This window comes from Micrasema longulum, unplaced genomic scaffold, assembly GCF_059751315.1.
Source record: "Micrasema longulum isolate JH-2025_06_02 unplaced genomic scaffold, ASM5975131v1 h1tg001441l, whole genome shotgun sequence".
Taxonomy (NCBI): domain Eukaryota; kingdom Metazoa; phylum Arthropoda; class Insecta; order Trichoptera; family Brachycentridae; genus Micrasema; species Micrasema longulum.
Genome location: NW_028278627.1, coordinates 141,226 through 151,622, shown reverse-complemented (window position 1 = coordinate 151,622; position 10,397 = coordinate 141,226).

Sequence of the window (10,397 nt, the reverse complement as noted above, 5' to 3'; positions counted from 1 at the left end):
AAAACCATAGTTTGTTCTATGGTTATCAGTATGAAAGAGTAAGTTTTGTTTGAGGTTTCTTGTTGGGATATTTAATTTTATTGAGCTCACTAGTTTCTTTACTGTATACTTAAGTCATTTTGGCCATTTTATGACTTAAGCCCTTTTTCCCGCACACGGAAGATATTTATATAAGTGTAAAAACACCCTTTAAAATAAATATTTCATATCGTAGGCAAACACGCTGACACCACAAGGCCGACAAAGAGTACTGGCGTAATACAATATTTGAATAATCGGCATTTCGTTTTGACCGAGTATAGACTAGAGGTCCAGACAACACGCACATGTTAAAAGTTTAATTTTCTGCACACATAAAACAATCGTCAAGCGTTTTAATTCTATTTCACACACAGACCTTTATCCTAACGTAACTCTACTTTATTCTAACCGTATTTTATTTATATCAAAGTCTATCATTACATCCGACGCCCATTTCGACCTTAAATGGATTCATTACAATTAATTTTTATTTAATTTTTAACGAGTATAAAGTTACCAATATTTTAGTTTAAGATATTTTTTATCTGTGCATGTATTTTTCCTAGCGCCTATTTCCACCAGAATAAAAATTGGCAATGATCGTATTCAAACCGCAGTCATTTGATACATCGTCACCGCCACTCCTCGGTCCGCGAGGCTCTGTATCGGCACACTGAACGAAGCGTAACTTGATCATTTGTTACCCGCGGAGGTAAGATGTTCAAACTAACGCTCAGGGGGACTATGAAATATTACAGTGAAAAGCCAAAAACCATTTTACGGATCTGAAGACTGAGCGAGAAATTGCATTGTAGTGTATCTTGGTTTATTTGTAAAACTTGAATTACAAATATTAAATATTCTCCTCAAACGATGGGCCAATAAAGTGAATTTTGTTGGAGAGTCAATTAAAGATTTCCAAAATGAAAAATGTCTAATTATATTCAATAAATTTTCAAAACAATGTAGGTAAGACAGTTGTTATGTAAAACTAACAGCCATGTTAACATACGTTGTGTCTGTTATTTTTTCAAATTTAAAAATGAGCACTAAACGCTTTACGAGATATTGCGTTTGCTTTTACGTTACAAATATTTTTTTATTTGATTACAAGCCTTCAAAATGGAATCAAGTAGATGAAAGTCAGCATTTTCGACACCTCATTCTGTTCGCGTTGAATCGAGGAAATGAAGGAGAATACATTATTGAAAATAGGTGCGAAAGTTTTCACGGTCACTGTTATCAATATGTTTCTTTTTTGGGTGATACCGTATGTGTTGGATTTGTTCTGACGTTTCGGCTACCATTGCAGGAGCCATCTTCAGACTCAGCTTAAAAAAACAGACACAATTTATGTTAACGCCCATACTTAAGGTAAAGGTTTTATGGCGATTTTTCAGAAAGGTGTTCTTACTTACCACCGGCCCCGATAATTCTCCTTCATTATTTAAAAATAAATTAGTCAATAATGTATTGTATTAGTTTATTTGTTTTCTGCTTTATTCCCCACTGAACGCGAACAAAATGAGGTGTTGAAAATGCCCACTTTCATCTACTTGACATTCCATTTTTAAGGCTTGTTATCAAATAAAGATAATATAGCTTTGAAAACCAGTCGGTAGAAAAAAATAAAAAATAAATGGTTAAAACCAAAGGAGATCACCCAGATTGGGCTAATTTTTATTTTGCCGACCAACAAATATAAACGCATTATTTAAATAGAACCCAGCATTATAAACATTTTTTATTACTATACCAAAGTTCTAAGTCAATTATCTGAGATTATATTTAGGTTTGAATATTTAGCCTCAAAGTATCACTCAGCATAGATGTGTAGGATACAAGTTGCTGGGTGTTAGTTGGAGTTTCTACCCCAGTTAGAGATTGACAGAAAAGACTCGAGGTTGCGCGTTAATGCGTATTTATTACATGGCGAATAAGATACAGCACTTGGTTGTGTAGCTCAAGGCGCGAGCGTAGCGGCGATGATGGGTTGAAGTAACTGCACTTGAACTACATGCTGGAACTGCGTGCTGTCGTCGAGCTGGTCTGACGTGAACTGAACTGACTGACGTTGGCTACGTCCTGTGGTCTCTTTATAGACCATATTCCTTTGTAGTTCATTTCTTCGTGGTAGGGATGATGTGAATGTACTGCAGGGCGACGATCCCGTCTTTATGTGCAATATTGCTAGAGTTGTAATATAAATTGTATTAGTTCGATAGGAAATGATGACATTGCATCGTCGGTCATTAGTCTACTTCAGGTGAACTAATTGAACACGTGTGTGTCATCGACTATGGACCCTACAGATGTAAAGCAGTTTTGTTTCGTCAAAAGTGTTACATAAAGTGGTGTAATAGTAGTTAATTGCGTTTCAGTCTCACCTGCATTTGAATGTTATCCTTTATAATTCACTAACCCTTCAGCAGGAATGTTTATTGTAGGCGAGTGCCTCGCATACCCCATGTAGCATACTACGAGTATACACATTACACGGGAGCAGCAGTCGATAGTTCTTCTGCCATGATGGCAGGAGCAATAATAGTGTGCAATAGCTTGTCTTGAACATTATTACGAGAAATTCAATGATAATTAGGTTTTATTCCACAAATAGAATAGATGTTTTGAGATAGAATATTATCTCACAGATTTGACTCACAACTTTAGTCTCATAATAAAAAGATTTTGTTTTGTTATACTCTATTATAATATTAAATTTATATTATTGTTATCAAAAACATTTTTCACTTTGTGGTATGACATTTTACTCTTATATATTTATAAATTTGCATAAACCACTTAAATTATCAGTTACACTTCGACCGGTTTCGAGGTTACTACCTCATCATCAGAAACATCGAAAACCATGATTTTAATCAAGACACGGGTGTAGAAATTTTGCATGTCAATAAAAATGTTTTTCGTTTAGACAATTTAGAATGATTAGAAATTAGTAAAGCCATTGGCGGTCTCCGTGGTGTAGTGGTCAAGACGCTTGACTCACACACGGAAGGTTCTGGGTTCGATTCCCGGTGAGAATACAAAAATTAATTGTGATTTTTCTCAAGCCTGGGTGTTATGTGATGTAATTCACCACTGTAATTGGGCCTCCTGGCCTGTTGTGGTGCAAATAATAATAATAATCAAAAACTTCAAATAACAAATAATCAATTAAATTTTACTTCGAGTCCTCTTTTAAAAATATTCCCGTTATGATTTATTTTATCTTCTTTCTTTCTATTTCTTTAATTTTTCTGTCTCTTTTATAAAATATTTTATAATATAAATAGCAACACGTGTAATTATGAGTTAGTTAAATTCCTGATGATGAGGTAGTAACCTCAAAACCGGTCGAAGTGTAACTCAAAATTAAAGGGGTTTATACAAAATTATAAACTGATAAGTGCAAAATATTGAATTTAATTTAGATGGCCGGCACTTTCAAAATTAGCCCAAAAATGTATGGAGGCTGGGTGACCTCCTTTGTTATATTTATTTTATTATAATGAATAACCGCAAAGTCGTTGCTTTAAATATAAATTTTATAAAATATATCTCGTTCAGAATTCTAACCGACTCGTTCAGTTCTCTGATCCGATAAAATGGGCAAATTGTATCGATGAATCGAACTGTAATTAATATTTGTAAATTTAATTATTGTTTTGCCATTTTCAATAAATAATCATTACGCATAATCGTTAGTGATATACCATATTCGCCCTTATGTTAAATTATATAGTGAAGATAGGACATGTAGAACAAAATCATATTAGAATGAGTAGTGTAAGTTTAGCATAGTCAAAATCTATTTCATACGATAATCATAATTATTATTTTGTATGTTTGAGATTACAATTTATTTATATGTATTATTTTATGGTTTACACATTTTTATATTTATGTTTTTTATCAATAAATTTAATTATTATAATTTTTGTTTTTTTTATTTTATGATTTCATGTCGCTTTGTTTCAAATGTGAATCGCATGATAAATCTAATTAGAAAATTGCTTATTATTTTTGAGCCAGTTGCATAAAAAAGTTAAGTTGAATAAGAATTGCATTTGGGTCAAAGCGGACAAAATGGGTTGCACGGCAGAAGTGAGGCATGTAGGTTTTGTTTGTTAGAACTCCTACTCCGGTCGGAGGTGGCAGAAGAAATTATGTTGATGTTCGATATGCATTAATTACATTGAATTTTTAACTTGCTGACTTTTGAGACATACCCGTCGCTTTGTCAGGACAAACTTCGACAGAATGGTGAATGTTACACGGTACATAAAGTGGCCACTTCAACCAGCCAATGATAGGTCATGTAAATGTTTAGAATTATATATTTCTTTCTGTAAAATGTTGTTCATCTCTGTTGTAATAATATTAATAACTCTCATGGGGGTTGAATCCAGCTCTTGTTTACAAAAATTGGATAGACTTAAAATATTGCTGGAAATACCCTATTATTCAACTTTTATTATCTTAAACTTTGTTATTAGTGTTACAAAATTTTATTATTTTACAATAACACTACTACAGTTTCGGGAGAGCATCGATGTAGTATAATAGTAGACACATAATATTGTTCACGGTGTCAATAATTGTGTAACATTAATAACAAAATTTTATTTTCGTAATAATTTATAATGAAATGTTACAAAGTGAATGTCGATTCAATTTATTAATATTATTATATTTTATTAACTGAACTCTTTTTTATGCAACTGGCCCTAAGTGACATTTTGTTTAAAATAACTTCTACTGTGCTGTAAAAAAAACATTTCAAAATGTGCAGTCATTCGGTAAGTAAAAATAACATTATTTGCAGTATTGCCAAACTCGCCAATTTTTCGGTAGATCTACCCATTTGATCCAAATTCCACAGATTTTCATGAATGAAACCTGGAGGACAAAAAACAAATTAAAATCTAAAGGAAAAAAAAAAAAAAAACTGAAAACGGTTCACTATTTCTGAGTGAAAAGACAGAAAACAGAGCCAAAATTGATATGAAAAAAAGAGGAGGCTTTTTTCTGTGTTAAAAAGAAATCTGAGGGATTAAAAAAATGTCACATACTTTTTCCAGTGAAAATTACCACATTTTTTTTTACGGATGTATTTATTGTCCCTCGACTTCCAAATTTTACTTAAGTCAATAAATTTTACTCGAGCAATACTCATTGTTGAGTTATGAAATATAGTTCCTCTGTCCCACGGTGAATGGACATTTTTCAGTTTATTCTAATTTATAATGAAAGTATAAAAATATTGTGTCTTGATGATTTACTCGTCAATCCCTGGCTATCCAACCCAGGGAAAATAAGCTATACATTAGTCTGGAGAAGAAGACCATGCCTTGTTTTCAAACACAACTTATAAAGATATTTCATTCATAAATTCTTATATAGTTTCTGATTCCAAGAATACTTTATTGGCATCAACCTTCGTACATAAACATAATAGTATGAGATCATAAGGAGATTGCGTATTTTATGACGTGCCGTTTGAGTGCAGTAAGTTACGTCATTTTTTACTTTGAACTATTGGCATTATTTACAAGTACCGTATTTTGCGGACGATAAGACGCATCGGACCATAAGACACCCCAAAATTTGATTTACTTTTCAGAGGAAAAATGTGCATCTTGTGGTCCAAAAAATACAGTAATGAAATCTATATTATTGTTAACGGTGTAATGTCCAAACCAGAAATTGACAAAGGACACATCAGGACTGTTTGTTACCAGGCCTCGAATGCAGCGATGCACTAACACTATAAATGAAGTTTAAGGTGAAGTGCTAACGTGATGAGGATGTCAATATTGGTTTCAAAGGTTCAAATTGAGTAGTAGAAATCTAGAAGATACACCTTAATCTGGATGGCCTTTAAAATTTGATGATGGCATATCCCTGGTCGAGTCAGATCCTCGATTAATCATTGAGGAATTATCGCAGATACTCAAATCTACATGGTCGATTGTGCAGTTAACTCTGGAAAAAAAATAGACTGGAAATTTGGCTGGAAATATGTGGTTTCTGTACGGTCTTTTATTTTAATATGTATATTTATTTTAATTATAAGCCATAGTATAATTTATTCTAAAATAATGTTGGTGTGTTTTGTTTTTGCGTTTCATTCGACTATAACATTAATACCATTTAGCCCGACCCTTATTTGAAACCATAAATTATTGAGACAATGCCATTAAAATTTCTGTGGAATAGTGGTAAATATACCTATTTTAAGTCATTTAACATATAATAAAAAGTAGATTACACCAATAAATATGTGTTTAGCAAAACACAAACCAAAACCATATAACCGAAGCAATATTAAATGTTTTTAGGGTAAAATAATTGTTATTCATAAGACAATAAATTGTCAGGTTTTCAACACATTTTTTAGTAAAAATAGATAGCTGATCAAATTTTAGCACGATGTTCTTGCATGCAAAAGATCCATTATTAATTCTATGTATAGTTTGCTTCAGAACAATGTTTATCACATGCTTATCGCACCCCCAGAACTACAAATAAATTTGGCTGTTTTAATTTATGAATGCAGTTTAAGCACTTCATGGTGTAGTGGTCTGCGGGTTTGCCTACCACGCAAGAGGTCTCGGGTTCGATTCTCGACATGGTTGATACGAAATATTTATTTAAAAGGGTGTTTTCACACAAGAATATTTATAGTCCCTGGACTGGTACCTGAGGCATAAGACTAATCATCTTACTTTCATGTCACATAAATGATCAAGAAATGCCGAGATTTGTGTACCAATGCAATGCCCTATGCAATATTAGGTCTGGAAAGGGAATGATGATGATGATGAGGTCGAGAAAACCAGAGATTAAAAGAATAATTGGATTACTTGGGCAACTTTTGGACAAATGATCTTTATTCTGAAAAACCGGTAAGTACCCATCAACCTGAAGAGGAAAGTATGTATAATATAAAACATGTGTGCTGCCGGTTTCTACATATAGCTTAGAAACGGTTACACTGTCCAAACAAAGTGATGAGAAACTACGAGTGACACAAAGAGCCATGTTAGGGATGAGCTCGGGAGATAGGAGTCAGAAATAAAGAGGTGAGAAGAAGAAGAACGAAAGTTACTGATATCATTCACCACATGGTGACCCTAAAATGGCAATGGGCAGGCCACGTATCCAGAAGCTTGGATGAGAAATAGACAAAAAGCCTGTTGACTTGTAGACCACAACTAAGGCGGAAAGATGACCTAGACCGGCATATCGACGTGACCCAGGTGCAGTCTGGACAAAATAGGGCGACATGGAGCTGAATGGAGACGACCTTTGTCCAAGAGTGAACAGAAAAAGGCTGAGAAAGAAGAAGAAGAAGGATATTTATCCGTATTCATATGTATGACAAAGACATTCTTCAAAATAAGTCCAATTTTATTTGACATAAGTCCATTGATTTTATGAATGTCATACCAGAGGGTTTTCGATGTGAACACCAAAATTTATGTCTGATTTGCATAGGTGTCGGCTCATACGACGCAGCTTGAAATTTTCAGAAAAATTGTATATATAATTCAATTTCGGTTATAGTCATTGCCTTTTTACCGTTGGTATAATTTTACTATCGGAAATTAAAAATACTTTGGAAAGTTCACAGACCTCTTGCATGGTAGGCAATATTTTTATACACGATTTCAAAATTTCTTATTTACTCAAAAAGCTATCATTACAACATTATTTTGTTTTTATAGTTAAAATACATACATAATACTTAGATATTTTCAACGCAGATGAAGCTGTGAGAGTCTAGGTATTTACAGAGCTTATGATCTGTCTTCCGCTGGGTTAAGTGAACATTCACCATTCTGCCCACAGACATTTTTTAAATTTATGTATGTTTGGTTTTTACACCAGTTTCAATTTCATATATTGCAATTTTAATTGAATTTAACTGTACTTATTTCACTGTGAGTTTGGAAAATTATGTGGAGGACCTTTGTAGGATATTTTCATTCGTCCTTATGACAGTATTCAAAACACAAATGGTAGCAAAAACTGTGTTTACTTGTTCAGTTACAAAAGTCTATAGCATTTCATACAAGTCACCAAAAGATAAATTCCACAATCAGGCATCCAGCACCGCTCATTTGAAGGTTATTAACTACACCAATTTATTCAAGTCACAGTGAAAGCATTGTTAGTAGGCATTGCGTTTGACAATTTCAACATCAAGGGTTAGAAAGGCATAATCACGTAATTAACATGCGTAAATGTGGATGTCAGCTACCTATAGGTGGAATAGTGAATAATACGCAAAGCCTACAGTGATCACTTAACCCGGCCGATGACAGATTATAAACTCTATAGATGCCTGGACTTCCACATACTTAATACATTCATTTCTGTTGAAAATATTTTATTATTGATATTTATCCTATCTGGAGAAAATTCAGAACTTGTCTAAAATGATGTGGACGTTCTCGAAATATTGTTAAATTAATATAGAAATAATGGGTGTTTAGATTAGTACATATTTTAGATAATTTTAGAAATCATAAATAAATTAGGGATATACAATTATTGATGTGTCATAGATTTGATTTTAGTTAGGTAGATATATGACAGATATTATTTATTTATTTCATATAAAACATTTTATTTTCTATATGAACACCTCACTGGGCATAACCCGTGTCGAGGCATTCATTTAAATTATTTTTATTTTATGTTCTAGTACATGATAAATATAATAACTGTATATTTATGATAGTTTGTACAGTTTTTAATACTAAATTGATCAATGAGGGGCACTCAAGATGTGTGACAAATTAATTTTCGATTAAATTTTACAATTATAATGGCAACAAATGCACGATTGTAGAAAAACAGGCAGCCCCCTTGTATAGTGGCTGAGAGGTTTGCCTAACCCTCTGGGTTACATTCCTGATGAAATCACAACAAATAAATGTGATTTTTGTTAAGCCTGTGCTGTGATTCACCACTGTTATCTAGCCCCACTAGAAATTTAGTATCTAAACGCATATATTTTAAAATCTCTCAAAAAATTGAGCAATAATTATCTAAAAAATGTAGATTTTTGATCGAGAGCTGGTACTTCCGAACAAGTTTTTTTTTAAATAAATGAAACGGCGCTGTATAACAAGATTTTATGCTTTTCCAGTGTCATGTTTATCGACATTGTTTATGCTGAATTGAAAACGCATTACTCAAACTATGTAAAATCTGATTTTGCGTGTATGATACCATAATATTTATAAATAAAAATAAAACCTTTATTTGAAAAATAGAAATTCGCCACCGTTATTTTTCTAAAGGAAATTTGCTCACAATACATTTTTTTGTAATTCAAATACATTATAATCTGCTCAAAAACACTTTGTAAAGCTTCCACATTTCTCATAGACTTATTGATGTTTTGAGTCACTTTTTGCATGCAATTATAAAAATATTTTTCTACTTTCCTGCTCGATCAATGAAAAACATTATTTGCATAGTTTACGCATAAAACGAATCATTCACAAATGTTTCTCATTTTTGTAATATATTATCACGTAGGTCATTCATATTTTGTATAATAATTGTATTGACACCGCTCTATGACTTCATCCGAACATTTTATAGTATTTTTTGTCTATTTAACGTTGTAATATATAACAATGTAATTAAGGAGAGAGTGCGCAGAGATGATGTCGGTAAATTGTTTAAATTGTTATAAACATGGGCGGTTTTAATTTGGCATCTTGCATTGGGTTGTGAATAACCTGAAAATGTAAGTATTTTCATTATGACGATGTGATTTGAAAAAAATTAAAATATTTTTTATAAATGTAAATTTGACATGAAATATATCAAAATAAGACTGTCTACATGTTGGTCATGTATGTTCGTAGTTAAGGGAGGCTTATCAGTCGAATGTGGAATCAAAATACACTATTTCGTATTACTAGAGAAACTGTCATTTCTTTTGAACGAATCTCTCAGGTTGTAGCGTTTCTTTGAAACAAATGTTAACTAATTACCATTAGCTGTTAAAACATACTTGAAATAATGACTTATAATTTAATAATGTACCTATTTTAATGACTAATGGCCATAGTAAGAGATTCACCTACATACACTAGTAAAATTTAAATATTTATACATATAATTTATTATGGCTTTATTCACCACCTTCTAGAGTTTACTGGCCAGTTTCAAGTTTTTTGTTTATTTGTATATGAAATTTCATATGAATATTCCCATTTTCAAATAAAAAATTAGAATTTTCTACATGTATTTATATGTACAACCATGGATCAATCTCTTACTGTTGTTTTGTGATATGGGTTCTGGTGTTATACTGTTTAACGCAGCCCATAAAATGACTTCAAATTAGA